A 16957-nucleotide genomic window follows, 5' to 3' on the forward strand; every position below is an offset into this window, starting at 1 on the left:
ACGTTTTATAGCGCTCTAACTTGCTGGCTCAGAGGTGTGAAAAATCACACCCCCCCTGAGCTCAGCAAGTCTGAGCGCTTTAAAGTGCTAGTGTAGACAGGCTCCAAGTGCTGGGAGCCACACTCCCAGTCCTCGTGGAGGTGGATTACAAGGAGCACGACCACACTCGCACTTCAAAGAGCTGCTGCACGGAGTGTTTCCGTGGCAGCGCTTTGAAGTTTCCAGTGTAGATGTACTGTAAGAGAACCATCTTTACCACTCCTTACTATCCACATATCACAGTAACCAATCTGACAGACTGAGCACCTCCAACATATAAAGAAACACAGTACATTCACCCAATTAATCTCACTCTCACCCTGACACAAAACCCTCATTTTGATCTTGGTAACACTGATTGATATTTACAGTAAACCTATGTGCCCTGCTTAAGTGTTTGATGAGTGTTTGTTTGCAGAGAAAGCATGAGACTGGAGTTACGTGTTTTGAGTTAGAGTGTGAGTTAGATGAAGAGGATGGTACTGAGTATGCTGGAAATGAAAGGGACTTCCATTCTTATTTCCAAGTAAGAAAAAGAACAGCTTATCTCAGACTAGTCAGAGTGATACTGCATAGGAAAAGGAATGAATTCTAGATGTATTAGCAGTCAGCACTATATAAACAGTGTTTCCATTATGTGCTGCACAAAGATTCATTTGGTTTCTCTCCATTATACTAATATTCATAATTAATTCATAATCATCCTCTGAATATCCCACATGCTTCTGCTAAAGTTGCATTAGAATGCACCAGAATCTAAATGTCTGCTGTCTCATTAAGGGCAAAGGAATCAAGGAAGAAATTATGATGCTAAAAAAATTCTTCAACCTGGGGTTGAACTTTTTGTCTCATTCTATGTGAGCCTGACTGGAACAGCTACAAGACTGCAGTGCTTCTCTTTAGGGTCATGCCAACTATAACTTAGCAGGAGAAAACTGACAGAACTACACAGCTTAGAGACCTGGGGAATCCTCCAAGAGGTAAGGGGAAATAGGTATCCTCTGAGCTTCAGTCACCTGTTCGTAGAGTGACCAGACAGCAAGTGTGAAAAATCGGGATGGGGGTGGGGGGTAATAGAAGCATATATAAGAAAAAGCCCCAAATATCAGGACTGTCCCTATAAAATCAGGACATCTGGTCACCCTGTTCGCCCATTATTCCAGTACAAGAAGGTTGGACAAGACATCCCCTTCAAAGCCCATATACTCTGTTCATTTCACTAGAAAGCCTCTGCAGTAGTCCCTGATCCCCTGCCATCCAGGAGCAAGCAAGTCTTAAGGCACTGTGCTCCAAAACAATTTGTATGCAAAACTTCCATGTCTCCAAGTGCTCGCTTCCCTTTTTATTATTTGCGGTCTTTTGCCTGGCCCACACTTCTGATAGTGGCCTATTTTTACTTTCTTGTGTTCTCAGTGTTAGTAATTAGTTTGTAATCTCCTTGGGGCACAGGCCATGTCATTTTATTCACCTGTAGAGCACCAGGCATATAGTGCTAAATAACTACGTAATAAAATATAAGACCTTGTTCCTCATCTGGCATAGCTCCGGTGACCTCAGTAGAACCGGGCTGATTTATACCAGCTGAGAATCTGGCCCAAAGTGTATCTGGTTTCCACACTGCAAGATTTTCAGCTTTGTCAGACTTGCATTTTTTTCTGCAGTACAGCTATTATACATATGTGTTTAACTGAATCCATCTGTAAGGTCCCACTGGCACTATAAAATCTAGCCTAATCAGAAACCCACTTCAGGTCTGTTCTATCTTGCAGTGAGGATGAGACTGAACCACATTTTTAAACATGATCCTGAGTCAGACTATAGCCCTGGGAAGATCAAGGAATTAGCATGATTTGGAAACATTTAAAACATGGTTTGTTCCACGCTACAGTGCAAGACTGAATTGTGTGTTAAACATGCATTACTATATCATTTAGAAAAAGCTGAAGCTAAAGTGCTTGGGCCATATGTGATCAAAGGAATACAGGACAGTGGGCATTCCTTCACTCTGCTATCAATCACCTTTTCATTCCTCAAGACCTACCTACCTCAGGAACAACCTCCAGGAAGAAGGGATTGCAGTTCAGATCATATCTTAAAAATATCACTAATAACGCAGTAATCTCTAAACCATGCTGGGGCGCTGGTCGATGGAATGCCTCTTTCATAGAAATGATCTTATTTTAGGGACCTTTTGGCTCTGCGGTCCAAATGCCAACACCTAGCCGGGATAATACGAGAGAATCAGAGGTCCTTTTACATAAAACATCCTAGGAACAGAAGCAGGGAGAGACGTGATGATTCACTATTTGTTGAGCTGAAAAATAAGTTCGCTGATTCACAAGTTTTCTCAAAGCTTCATGGATCTAAACACTTCCTTGATTGGCAACTAAATCTCCTTTTAATAGAATAGGTTTTGCAGAAGGCTATGCTTATGCCTTCCATGTAGGGTTACCAGGTGTCCGATTTTCGACTGGAATGCTCAGTGAAAAAGGGACCCTGGCAGAACAGCCAGCGGCACAGTGGGGCCTCAGGGCTAAGGCAGGCTCCCTACTTGCCCGCTTCCGCGCGGCTCCCAAAAGCAGCTGCCAGGTCCCTGAGGCCCTTGGAGAAGGGGCAGGGTAGGGCTGCGGCCTTGGAGAAGGGGTGGGACCTCAGGAAAGGAGCGGGGCAAGGGTGTTCGGTTTTGTGCAATTAGAAAGTTGGCAACCCTACTTCCATGGTTGATGTTGTTTTAAACTGAAACAAGCTAGTTTGGTCTTACTAGACTCAATGGTATATAATGGTGAATGTGTATGGGGGGGGGAGGGCGGCTCCAGGGTTTTTGCTGCCCCAAGCAGCCAAAAAAAAAAAAAAAAAAAAAAAGCCATGATCGCGATCTGTGGCACTTCCGCCGTGACTCTACCACCGCCACTTTTTTGGCGGCAAGTCCTTCCCGCCGAGAGGGACTGAGGGACCCGCCGCCGAATTGCCGCTGAAGAGCCGGACGTGCGGCCCCCTTCCATGTGCCGCCCCAAGCACCAGCTTGCTAGGCTGGTGCCTGGAGCCGGCCCTGTATGTGTGTGTGTGTGTAGATATATATATATATATATATATATCTACACACACACACACATTCTCCTCTGGCCTACCTAGACAGCTTGTTGTAGACATTCTTTTTGTTATCAAACAAACTGTAGGTAATGTGACAATAGCCCTGTTTTCTACCATTTTTAAACTCTGTGAAGGTCTTTTAAAGTTAAGAGGGTTTTAAAACAAGTAACTTGTCACACTTCAGAGGTTTTAAATCACATGACAGAACTGTGCTTGAGCCCTAGTATTTTTTATTATTACAGTCATATTTTAAATACTGAAGGCAAAGCAATTCCTGTTCTGTATAAAGGTGCACTGGGAACAGTGAACCACTGCCACTGGGCGCTGCAGGCAGCGGTGCCTGTGGACGGTCATTGTAAACAAACTGTCTCGCAGCCCGCCAGTGGATTACCCTGATGAGCTGCATGCGGCCCATGGGCTGCTGGTTGCCCACCAGTGCCCTAGTGTGTGCTAGTAACAGTATAAGTTACACCAAATTTTACTCTCTCTACACGCCCCATATGGTTACTTAGAATCATCTCTGAATTTGCCTCCACAACTTTGCTACTCTTTCCAAGGCTCCAGTTGAGTCGTGGGTCTCCAGACACAATCCAGCCATGACCTATCCTATAAACCTAGACCACTTCCCGCAGCTGTGTCTTATTGCTAACTGATTTTTCCTTGTTGCTCTAAAACTCCCCACAAGATGCTGGAACTTGCCTCAGCAAACATCACTATATATTCCTCATTAAAATGTACCACACTTGCGTCGTAACTTTACTGCAGTTTCACAGAACAGAAATCTAGTAATACAAGCCTTACTAAGTTTGGCACCTGAAAACCATCAACATTTCAGTCTTTTTCTTGACCTGAAAAGATTCAGTTCTGATAAATCCCACTCCAAACTCTGCCTAAGTCAAGAAATTAGGTCTGTATGTGGTGTGTTCTTAAAGAAGGATCAGCATTAGCAGGCACAAAAGTGTCCATCGGGCACACAGATGTGCAAGGTTATATCTTTTTTCCTGGCAGTAGACAGATTTCTTGGACTAAATCCCATAGATATGGCTGAATGTAAGGGAGGATGGTTCATTTGATGAATGCATTTATAACAGTAGGGCAAATAGCAAAATGTACAAATTACCTCAGTCAAGTATATTTCCATACAAAGCCAGCATTAGCTAACTGTAGAGCTGTAGGTCCAGAGGCCATGAATTTTCAGGGACCGCTCAAAAGAAGCAAGATTTAAAGCAAGTATAATTCAAGATACTGTGGAAGTGATGAGATCCCTTGACCTTGATCCAGCCTAGTCATTCACACCATTACCCACATTTTCCAGGGTATCTTTCATTTGGCATTTTTGAAAGCACGTTCTTTCCCATGAGCATAGCAACACAATTCTCTCTAAGAAGCAGGCCTAGTGTGGCTAGCAGCCATACATCCAACAAAATATTCCCTTTATCATTGCAACTCCATGAAAGCTGTCAGACACTCAGAGCTTTTTTATTTAGAGTTGCTAAGAGTTCAAGTGCTAATATTAAGTATTTGTTCAAGTCCCTTGCAAAAAAAAAAAAAAATCACTGCACAAAATAGAATCTGCATGTAATAATATGAGGTAGTTTCTTGGCTGCATGTCTAATGTCAGCTGTTATCAAAATTTAGACATCATGTTCTCTGAGCATCAAGGTCTCTTGCTGTTTTAAGCTGTTGGAAATAGTAGCACATGTTGACACAATGTGTACAATGTGTGTGTGCTATCTTCTCGTTAGTCAACATCAGTTTCTCTCTCACTGACTTGTGGGTAGAAGGCTGGGTTTCCAACTGGCATGGATTGTGTTTTAAGATATGAACAGATTTCCTGGCACCAGTGGGGGGGAAAAAAACCCACAGTTTGCCAGTACTCACAAGTAACCATGTTCCTGGATTCTTTACATCAATCCCCTCCTATATAGCTGTGTACAAGTTACTATCAGGCTACTACAGAATGGAAGCATGGGCATTCTGTCTGGGAAATATGAAGTTGCCTAAGCATTTATGCTAGTACTGAGGTCAGTTAGTTCCAGAAGCATAAATTTATATTAGGGCAGAATTTGAACCACTGTGGCATCTTGCCTAAGGAAAAATAACCAGTAATAAAACTATCTTTGAAGCAATCTTGAAAGTATCTAAACAAAGTATGTTGGCAAGCTAACTAAAAGGAATCAGGCAATTTCAAATAATAAACAAACACATATTGGGATTCATTGCTGGTTTCTCTAAAAGCTATTTCTACACTAAATAAAACTCTTATTCAGGAAGTAAAACATCCATGTGGGTCTTAGGGCTTGTCTTAACTGCTGTGTTAGCTCATGGTATAACTCAAGTGTTACCCCTAACCTAGCTCCTGTTCACACACAAAAATCTCTACCTTGAGTGAGGTGGTGCTTTAAACTTGAAATAGCTGGCCTGTCAGGGATTATGGGTTAAAGCTCAAGCACTGCTGATGCTCAAGCTAGTAAGTACAGCTGGAGCTCAAGTGTTACTTATCAGTGTGGCTGCTTTCCCTTGAGCTAGGCTAACTCAAAAAGCGATAACTAGCATGTAGAAAAAAACAAGTCAATCCTGCAGTGTGACTACATAGCCTTAATGACATACTTTCCTATTGCTGTTGTCAGCTCTATGAATAGCACCAATATTTTGAATGAGCTGGTGGGGTCCACTTTTATGTTTCTTTTCTTACTGTTTTGAAGTGTAAAATCTTGCTTCCATAGAGAAATAATCAGTTCCTCTATACAGAAGTTTAAATATGCCTTTGTTGTGTTAGCATTAAAGTACATTTTAGACTGAAATATAAATAAATAAAATAGTACTGAGTGATTATTAGTTAAAGAGAATCTGTAATGACATTACATGATTTCTGCCAAGGCAAAACTATTTTTGATAGCAGCAAATCTGCCTGAAAAAGGAGCACAGCAGTCAAGCCAAATGTAACCCCAGGTCCTTAGGGACCCACAGCTGGCTGCCACAGCCAGCTAAGGGCCTGATCCAGCAGACCACTTAAGACCTGCCTTTCTTTAAGCACATAAGTAGCTCCATTGTCTTCACTGTGACCACTCATGTGCTGAAGTGCTTTGCTGGTGAGGGCTAGACCAGCTGGAAATTCACTGATTCAGCACATCTCCCAGATAGACTGTGCCATAAAATGAAGCATCTCTCCCCTGCTGGGAGTTTGGATATTGCCACTTGCCCTGGCCTGGGGTTAATGTCATTGCTCTCACAGGTGCAGAGAGCTGCAATTTGCACCATCCAGTGATTTCCCTACACCCCCCTGAATTTTCCCAACACCTCCCCCACCCCCAGTTTTGTGAACTAGTTACATGCCAATTTAGTGACTGTTTGGAAATTTGAATTGAAATTGAAATATTAATACACACTTTAAAAGCATATACAGTGTATGATAAAATACATGTATCTGAAAAAATAAAATAGATTTGAAAAGTGTGAACGTAGACTAGCTTCCTTCATTTCGGTGATGTTGGCCAACCTAATAATTTCAAATGATGATTTGTAAGCGCCAGCCCCATGTCCGCCAGCACCCAGCATCGCCCTCGGCCTCTTCTGGGTGCTTAGCAGACAATACTGGGCAATTGGCAGAAAATAGTATACTACGACTGGTAGCCATCATCATCGAAACAATAGCATGTCTGCTCATTAGGCTTTTTTGTTTCTGGGTGCTTGGCAGCAAATACTGGGTGCAAGGGGCTGGTGCAATGCAGCCCCACGGCTGCCAGCACCCAGATCGCCGATGAAGGCTACCAGTCTACTGCACCGTCTACCGCCAAAAGGCAGTTAGCAGCTGCTGCTGTGTAGCAATGCAGTCCCACGTCTGCCGGCACCCAGAACCTCCCGCGACACTGTTTTGCATCATCCGGACATTGGGATCTCAACCCAGAATTCCAAGGGGCGGCGGAGACTGCGGGAACTGTGGGATAGCTGTGGGATAGCTACCCATAGTGCAATGCTCCGGAAGTCGATGCTAGCCTCGTACTGTGGACGCGGTCCGCCGACTAGAGCACTTAGAGCATTTTATGTGGGGACACACACAATCGGCTGTATACAACCGATTTCTATAAAACCGGCTTCTATAAATTCGAACTAATTTCGTAGTGTAGACATACCCTAAGTGGTTAGTCCTGCTGTGGGGACAGTGTTTCTGTGGAAGAGACAGCCCAGACTGCACTAGCTGCGAGGTTCCCCCCCCCCCCAAGAGCTCAGCTGAAATCACTGAGAGCTGGTGGAACCTCAAGAGACCAACTCACAGGGGTCACAGTGGCAGGTGGCAGCAGAAAGTGACTGCGCAGGGCCATTGGTAACAGAGTGGTGGAGCGAACGGTGGCACAACAAACGGTGGCCAGAGCGAACAGTGAGCAGCTGGAGGAACGAGCAAGGTGCCTTCTTGCCCCCCACCAGGGAGGTGTACTCACGTGAAAGCACCTCTGAACTCTGAGTCTCCACTGACCAAGGACAACACCGGTGAGTGGGGTGCGGTGGAGGGAAAAGTGAGGGCACGTTAAATAAACATTTGTTTGTTGGACTATATTTTAGTGACTTTGCTCCAGAATGCTAGATTTGTGACTGGGAATGGAAACTTATATAAATATGTTTCCTAGTAGATATTTAAAATGCATTATTTGCCAAGGTTGTTATCTCACATCGTTGCTATCTTGAGAGGTCATTATGTTGGGGAGTTTCTGTACTAAACATTTTTATTATTATAATTTTTGCATAAGAATGGTCATACTGGGTCAGACCAATGGTCCATATAGCCCAGTATCCTGTCTTCTAACAGTGATCAAGGCCAGATGCTTCAGAGGGAATGAACAGAACAGGGAATCATCAAGTGATCTATCCCCTGTTGCCCATTCCCAGCTTCTGGCAAACAGGCTAGGGACACTCAGAGCATGGTGTTGCATCCCTCCCAATCCTGGCTAATAGTCACTGATGGACCCATTCTCCAGGAATTTATCTAGTTCTTTTTTTAATCCTGTTATAGTTTTGGTCTTTACAGCATCCCCTGGCAAAGAGTTCCACGGGTTGACTTATGTTGTGTGAAGAAGTACTTCCTTTTGTTTTTTAAAAACCTGCTGCCTATTAATTTCATTGGATGACTGCTAGTTCTTGTGTTATGTGAAGGATTAAATAACATTTCCTTAGTCACTTTCTTCACACCAGTCAAGATTTTATAGATCTCTGTCATATCCCCCCTTTGTCGTCTCTTGTCTAAGATGAAAATTCCCAGTCATTTTAATCTCTCCTCCTGTTTCATACCCCTAATCATTTTAGTTGCCCATCTCTGTACCTTTTCCAATTCCAATGTATCTTTTTTGGGATGGAGTGACCAGATCTGCACACAGTATTCAAAGTGTACACGTACCATGGATTTACCTAGAGGCAATATGATATTTTCTGTCTTATTATCTATCCCTTTCTTAATGATTCCCAACATTCTGTTTGCTTTTTTGACTGCTGCTGCACCTTGAGTGGATGTTTTCAGAGAACTATCCACAAGGACTCCAAGATCTCTTTCTTGAGTGTTAACAGCTAATTCAGACTCCATCATTTTGTATGTATAGTTGAGATGTTTTCCAATGTGTATTACTTTGCATTTATCAACAATGAATTTCATCTGCCATTTTGTTGCCCAGTCACCCAGTTTTGTGAGATCCCTTTGTAACTCTTCGCAGTCTGCCTGGGACTTAACTATCTTGAATAGTTTTGTATCATCTCTAAATTTTGCCACCTCACTCTTTACCCATTTTTCCAGATCATTTATAAATATGTTGAACAGTAATGGTCCCAGTACTGACCCCTCAGGGATACCACTATTTATCTCTCTCCATTCTGAAAACTGATAATTTATTCCTACCTTTTGTTTCCCATCTTTTAACCAGTTACTGATCCATGAGAGGACTTCCCTCTTATCCCATGAGGGCATACTTTTCAAAAGTCAATTTAAATTAAATACATTTATATATATATATATATATATATATATATATATATATATATATATATATATATATATATATATATATATATATTTAGAAATCTAGACCTGTTATGTGTTTTGGTGTAACTTACATTATCCTTATGTTAAATTTGCATTATCCTAACAAAACATTTACTTTATTCATATCTCTTTTATATGTTGCAGGTCAAAGTGAAAATGAAAAAAAGACAAAAAAACAAACAAACATTTTTCCACTCAAAGGCCTCAAAAACTAACCAAGGTGAAGAACACATCAAGAATCAAGAATATATCAACATGTCATCTGAAGGTTCAAGTGGTATATCTACATTCGACCAGCCTGAAGCACAAATACAGCTACCTACTGAAGAAAGAGTGTCTCCGAAACCTAAAGGCAGTTCCCGATGTTTGTCGGTCAAAGTTACGAAGAAGGAAAGCTTCCCAATGCTATAATTGGTAAAAGTGGAGGAGCTTGGTTTGTCAAACCGATCAGCAAAGCCAATGCTGACGAACTATGTGAAAAGGCTGCAAAACACCAGGCTTCTGAAGTGTATCAACATGCAGAAAGCCTTATAAGCCCACTTTGAAAGCCAATTTTAAAGGTACTTAATGAGGCTGTTAAGAATGCTGGAGACACAACACAGTTCATGCAAACAAACATGACTGTGGCATCCTACTTTCTATTTAAGCAAGAGATACCACACACTACAAACTGGAGGCCAATGTTCAGTGCATTGTCACTTGTTCATCCTGAAGTTGAACACTGGTTCCGAACAAGACCAGCAAATGCTCACTATCTTTCTGCAAGAAATTCAACTGACTGGCTAGAAGCATGTGATGCAATGGTGAAAGACTCAACAATTGAAAAAGTGAAGAACTCTCTCACCATGTTCAAAACATTTGCATACATGGCTGATGATTGCACTGATGCAAATGGGCATCAAGTATTAAGTCATTGTTTACGTTATCTTGATGTCAGGGGTAGGCCAGTAGATGCATTTCTAGATGTTCAAGTTATAGAAGACACATCGGCTGCATCTGTGACAACCCACATCTTAGAAGAGTTACATGCTTGTCAGTTGGCCCCCAAACAGATGGCTGCTTGTGCATTTGATGGAGCTGTAAACTTCTCTGGAAGACATGGTGGAGTATAAGCTTTGCTCAGAGAAAAGTGTAACCCTAATCTCTCCTATACACACTGCAGAGGCCATCTACTCCAACTAGGACTAGTATGAGCTGCAGAATCTTCAAAAGACATTAAAAAAAGCTATAAATTTAATGTCTTCATTATATTCTTTTTTCAGCAAGAGTCCAAAAAGACTGAATATCTTGGAAAATATAGAAGATACACTGGGACTGAAGTTCAAATTAGTCCAACCTGGGAAAACCCGCTGGCTTTCTCATGAGCGATCCTTTGCTGTGGTCTTAAAATTACTCCAGCTGTTATTACTGGCTTTGGAAAGTATCTACCAAGATGGGATGGATCTAAGTAGTGAGGCTGGTGGATTACTTTTGCTACTATGTTCAGAGACGATTATTGCCATTCTCTCTCTCATAAGTCTACTGTTGAAACCACTTGAGTTATTAAACAATGCCATCCAGGCATCTGCTACAACAGTAGTAGATCTTTGTCCAGCAATAGAAGCTACATTTGGATCAATCAGAGATCTATCCATTGAAAAAGTACTGGAAGAAGCAAAGACTTCAGTCCAGAAGTTGACTAATGAAGGCATTTATATTGAATTCTTAAGTGAAGAAGACAAGAAGTGTTTAAGACAACTGAAAAAGTACAACAGACTTGATTCTTTAAAATCTATAACAGCGACTTCTAGATTCTACGCACCCTCTACGAAGGTTTTACAGATCTCGATCCTATAAAACACCAACAGTTCAGTGGAGTGAGGCACTACCAGCAATGGGACTGTGATGTGATTAGGACAGAATAGAGAATTTGAACACAGAGTGGAATATCATACAACGAATGAATGAAGATTTGACTTCAACTTCTTTTTTATCATCACTAGTGGCTCGACCCGATCTTTGTGTTATGTTTCCTGGGATGAAAGAAGTAAGAATTAATCTCTTGCTACTCCCAGTCACAACAGCTACAGTTGAACGTTCTTTTTCATCATTTAATAGAATTTTGTGTTCTGAAAGAAGTCGCCTTCTGCCTGATCATGTGAATGAACTCATGAACTAATGAGCATATCAACTGAAAGAATGGAAGTACCGGACACACGAGAAGCCACCAAAGATGAACGCATTGCATTCAAGAAGTTCATTAACAGGGTTGTGCAAAATTATAACAAGAAACCAAGAAGGATGTAGACGTAGTGCTTCATAGAAGGCTTGAGTAGCCAACTTTAATTTGTGTGAGGATTTTAAAACATGAGTTAAATCTAATAAAATGGTTATGAAACATTTTTCAGTTTTTACTGTGGTGCCATATAGCCCACCTTCACCCTCACAGTCTCACCCCTCATCGGCCCTGACACCCCCCCTGTAAATTCGAACACCCCCCCCCATTTCAATTCCTGGGGAAGCCACTGGGAGCTGTAGAAAGCTTTCATCACAGACACTGCTATGTGAGAGCTAGGTGTCAGTGAGGAATCCAGGAACACTCATAAACAGACCTAATCTCCTCTCTAAACAGACATGATCTTTTCAATCTCTGAAAGTTTTTATGGGGAGTCTAATCATTTTTTGTCATCTGTCTCTGGACTCTTATTTCTGCTATATGAGAGCAGAACTGTATTCCATAGGAGGATGCATCCTTTGTTTACGCAATGGCACTATAATATTTTCAGTATTCTTTTCTAGCTTATTTGAACAACCTAAATAATTGAGTCATCTTCAGATTGGACACCTGCTCATCCCCTTTTCTAAATAACTCATAAATATATTAAACAATACTAACACTTGCATATTAACCCCAATGGTAACCTTTTTCCATGTTGAAAATTGACCATTTATTCTGTAAAAAGCAGACTAACACGGCTACCCCTCTGATACTTGACGACCATTTATTCTGACTGTTTTCTATCTTAATCGATATATCTTAATTGATTTCTATTGACTTCAGAGAGGCTGGATGTCCATGTTCTGAAGGATTCCTGTTTGATTCCAGTAATCTCTTGAACCTTGCTTCCTTTTTGTTTTGGGGTATGCATACTGTGACAAAGTTCCTCCTCTGTCTTGGTGGGTTCTGCGCTTTGTGGCAGATCTGCTCACCTCAGAGATTCACAGCAGCCCTCAGTTTGGCCACTTTTGCCAGTGGTTCAAACCTGCCGTTCACTCAGTTAACCTCATCACTGTCCAGCATGGAGAAAAGGAGGAGAACTGTCCCTGCAGTCTCTGCTGACCCACCTCATGGGTGGGGGGACAGGCCAGAAACCTTCGCCTCTGGTGGGACCCACAGTCCAGGTCAACTCCTCTTATATCCAATAGGGTGTTGGGGGGGATGAGGGGAATCCAGGCCCGCCTTCTACTCCAGGTTCCAGCCCAGGACCCTGTGGATTGCAGCTGTCTACAGTGTCTCCTGTAACAGCTGCGTTACAATTCCCTGGGCTACTTCCCCATGGCCTGCTCCAAACTCCTTCTTTATCCTCACCACAGGACCTTCCTCCTGATGTCTGATAACACTTGTACTTCTCAGTCCTCCAGCAGTACACCTTCTCACACTCAGCTTCTTGCTCCCAGCTCCTCGCACACACCTCACTAACTGAAGTGAGGTCCTTTTAAAACCAGGTGCCCTGATTAACCTGCCTGTCCTAATTGATTCTAGCAGCTTCTTAATTGGCTCCAGGTGTCCTAATTAGCCTGCCTGCCTTAACTGGTTAAAGCAACTTCCTGATTGTTCTGGAACAGCCATTATCTTACTCAGGGAAAAGGGACCTGCTTATTCTGGGGCTAATATATCTACCTTCTATGGTGTCCAGGTCCTGTGGATCCTCCCCTTAGGCTGGGGGGAGGTCCTTTAGCAGTGGGCAGGCTTCCGCCCGCCCACTTCCTGGATCCCAATAGGATCACTCTCCTGTAGCCATCTGGCCAGACCCTGTCACAATACCTTTTGTCACTCAGTTATGGTTAGAGTTCAGAATGAAATTTTTGAAACTTTTTCACTGGAAAAATGAGATTCAGGTTGACTGAAATGTTTTGCAAATTCATGTTGATTTTAGTGAATTGTTTCAGTTGAAACAAAAAAAGAAAAACAAAAAACTGTGGAACTGTGTGATAAATTCTTTCTCTCTTGAATAGTCATTGGACCAGAAAGGAAGAGTGAGAATTACGGTACTAAATAGCCCAGGGCTTGGGGCACTCATCTGGAAGAGGGACACCCAGGTTCCAGGCCCTGGTCCAATGAATATTTATTTATTTGTGCAAAATGAAACAGCTTCAACAGGAGAAATCAAAGGTATATCTAGATGGCAGCTGGGAACATGCTTCCCAGCAGGAGTAGAGAGAGAGGGCTTGTCTACACTACCAAGTTTTGTTGACAAAACTTATGTCAACACCCAGAAGTCGACAAAACAAAAATCGCCAAAGGGTGTTCACACTTGTTCCCTCTGTCGACAGATCATGTCCACATTGGGGACACCATCATCGACAGGGTGAGCAATGCACCGTGAGTATGTATCTCACAGTGCAGAGTTGTGGGAAGAAAGAGCTGATTGCTGCACATCTTGGGATTCTCTCCGAATTCTCCCACAGCCCCATCAGCTTCCGAGAGCAGCATCATGAGTAGCTCTGTGAGCAGGGCCGGCTCCAGGCACCAGCACAGCAAGCAGGTACTTGGAGCGGCCAACGGAAAGGGGTGGCACGTCCGGCTCTTTGGCGGCAATTCGGCGGTGGGTCCCTCAGTCCCTCTCAGAGGGAAGGACCTGCTGCCGAATTGCTGCCGAAGAATGAAGCGGCGACAGTAGAAGTGCCAATCGCGGCTTCCCCCCCCCCCCCCCCCCGCCACTTGGGGCGGCAAAAACGCTGGAGCTGGCCCTGTCTGTGAGCTCTCCATGCTGAGGAATGGCAAAGCAGCACAGCAGTCTGTCCGCCTCCACCTGCAGCAGCAGTCTGCTTGCTGTTGTGTTCCTAGTGCCGGGCAGAACAGGAGCATTCCAATGATTTGCTCTTTGTTTGTTCCCCACATGGAGAAGCACACAGATACTACCCAAATCTTTGAAAGGGGAGGGGCGCATGCCTGCAGGGCAGCAGAGATCAAAACACTGAGCAGAGCAATCAGGGCAGGCATTGTGGGATACTGGTGGAAGCCAGTTCTGTGGACAAAACAATCAGCAGTGTCTACACTGGCTCTTTGTCAGCAATAATGGGAGGGGAAAAAACAAAAGTCTCTTGTAGGATGGAAGTTTTTTGTCGCCAAAAATCCCATTATAGAGTGTACGCTCTTGCTGTTTTGTCGCCAAAAGTCAGTTTTTGGCGACAAAACTTGCTAGTGTAGACAAGGCCAGAGACGTGATAGCTCTGCTCAAGCTAACATGCTAAAAATAGCAGTTTGGCCCTGGCCTCCCAAGGTCAAATGGGTTTGTACTCAGATGAGTAGCTTGAGCCACCCTGGCCACAGAGCTACTTTTAGCATGTGTCTGGGAAGCACACTCCCAGTTGCAATGTAGACGTATGCTGAGCAGGGCCGGCTCCAGGCACCAGCTTGGCAAGCTGGTGCTTGGGGCAGCCACTCCGGACAGGGGTGGCAGGTCCAGCTATTCAGCGGCAATTCGGCGGACGGTCCCTCACTCCCACTAGGAGCGAAGGACCTTCCACCGAATTGCCCCCGCAGATCGCGATCGTAGCTTTTTTTTTTTTTTTTTTTTTTGTGTGGCTGCTTGGGGCGGCCAAATCCCTGGAGCCAGCCCTGATGCTGAGAGACATTGCCCCAGAATAGCCAATAGTCTGGTGCATAGGGCACTCGCCTGGGGGCTGGGAAAGACCTGGATTCAAGTATCTGCACCACAGCAAGTATTCACACGTGTGTTTTACACATGCCAGATAAGCATCCTAACCACTGGGCTACTGGTTGTAAGGAGCCACAACTTCCTCCTTCAATTTATTAATCTAGCCCTTCATTTCCTTTGCTTTTGTTACTAATGGTTAAAAATGCCCAAAATGAAAACATTTAGTTTCAGGTCAAACAAAACATTTTGTTCAACCCAAACCTTTTTTATATATATTTCAGAACTGCCAGCAAACTGAAAAATCATTTATTTGCACAGCTCTACTTATGTGTGCTTAAATATAGCCTCCAACATGTTGAGTGTAAGGATTTTAGCATGTTTTTGGTTTTGATTTTAGGGCTTTTTTGACTAGCATCCTTTATTCTTCCTTTTTCCCTTTTTATCAAGATCAGCCTTTCTAAATTTTAGTGTCCAGTGCTTATTTTGGGTCTGGTCCTTCTCCCAAGGATGTTGAACTTCATTATACTGGGTCACTATTACTTGGTACCAACACTATAGTTACTTCTTTAGCCGACTCTTGTGTTTTACTTAGCACTAAATCAAGAACCGTCTCCCTCTTTGTGTGATGTAGAACCAGCTGTTCCAAGAAGCCATCATTTAAATTATTGAGAAACTGCCTTTCTAAACTTTGTCTCAAATTGACACTTTGCCAGTTTATGCATGCGTAAATGAAGTTACATATTACTACTCTTTTTATTAGACAATAGTTGCTTCTCTGATCTTCCTTGACATTGGGTACTCAGTGTCCCTTTCCCGATCAGGAGGTTAATAGTAAAATATTTTCTTCTAAAATATTTGTACTCATATAACTTGATATGAATCCATTCAGATTATCTCTATAGCCATCTCTCCTCAGACTTTTTATCTCACTAGATTCCATGGAATCCTTTAAGCATAGCACTACTCTCACATCTCTGTGATCTGGTCTGTATAATTTATAAGCCAGGTACCCAACTGTTTTTTCCCCCCATTCCTACGTGTTTCAGAAATGCTTCTTATGTCACGTTTCTCTTCCACTGCATTCTAATTTGCCTGGTTTTGCTTTCAGTCTTCTTGCACCGGTTTATCAATATCGACAATTTGGGGGCCAGGTTCTCTTTTTTTCATTCTGATCCCTTTGTGCTGCTGAAGGCACAAAAGTGATGAAATCTGACCAGCTGAGAGTTTTGCAGGTACTCAGCGTAGAGCCTGCATCGCTGGCCTAAAGCGGGCATAGCTTCAATGCCACCTTTCTTCCCTGTCCTGGCTCCAATTTAGGGGAAATGCCAGGACACAAAGGGGCAGGGACAGAGCACTGTTGTGCTCTAGCTATTCTCAGTCGCACAGGCTGTTCTAAACTGTCCTGTGGCATGGGCCAAAGAATCCAGGAGCTGTAAATGACCTCTGTGCCAAGCAGTTCTGAGCCAAGATTCTGGCCCTTTATTTTTGGCTTGCGCTTACTTTTATTTAACTCCTTTTCTTTAACTGTGGCACCGGCACCCTTTTACTCTTCAGGAACGTAGGTCTTTGATCTCAATCTGTCCCTCCTCCCATCGTATTCAGTACTGGGTACAGAATTTTGTTACATCACTACATTTCGACCAGATTTCTTTGCTTGACTTTAAGCAATCCTCAGCAACTCTTGGCTTTCTGCCAGTGAATAGTTTGGAGAATTCTCCAAACTCTTGCCAATTTTCTGTACCAGTAGTCTGTGTTTCCTGTGTGGCTAAAGTGGAGGTCACCCCCTTGATAAAAGCTATCCCTTCTCCAGAAAGTTCTGCAGTGCCTAAAAAATATCTTTCTCTTTACCCCCCATGCTTTGAATCCCTGAAGCTTCTATTTGGCCCTGTATGTGGAACTGGAATAACTTCAGAGAAAGCTATCACAGAGGCCCTGGACCTAA

General features: G+C 43.1%; 1 long non-coding RNA gene across 7 annotated transcripts in view; it reads left to right on the forward strand.

Annotated features, from left to right (window-relative positions):
- The window catches only part of LOC103306265 (uncharacterized), a 65598-nt gene extending 54063 nt beyond the window's left edge, over positions 1-11535 (forward strand). For all 7 annotated transcript variants that reach the window (XR_010589271.1, XR_010589269.1, XR_010589265.1 and 4 more), the window contains one exon: positions 9299-11535. This is a non-coding gene — a long non-coding RNA (uncharacterized LOC103306265). The remainder of the gene's footprint in view (positions 1-9298) is intronic.
- The last annotated feature ends 5422 nt before the right edge of the window (positions 11536-16957 follow it).

This window comes from Chrysemys picta, chromosome 7 (assembly GCF_011386835.1).
Source record: "Chrysemys picta bellii isolate R12L10 chromosome 7, ASM1138683v2, whole genome shotgun sequence".
NCBI lineage: Eukaryota > Metazoa > Chordata > Testudines > Emydidae > Chrysemys > Chrysemys picta.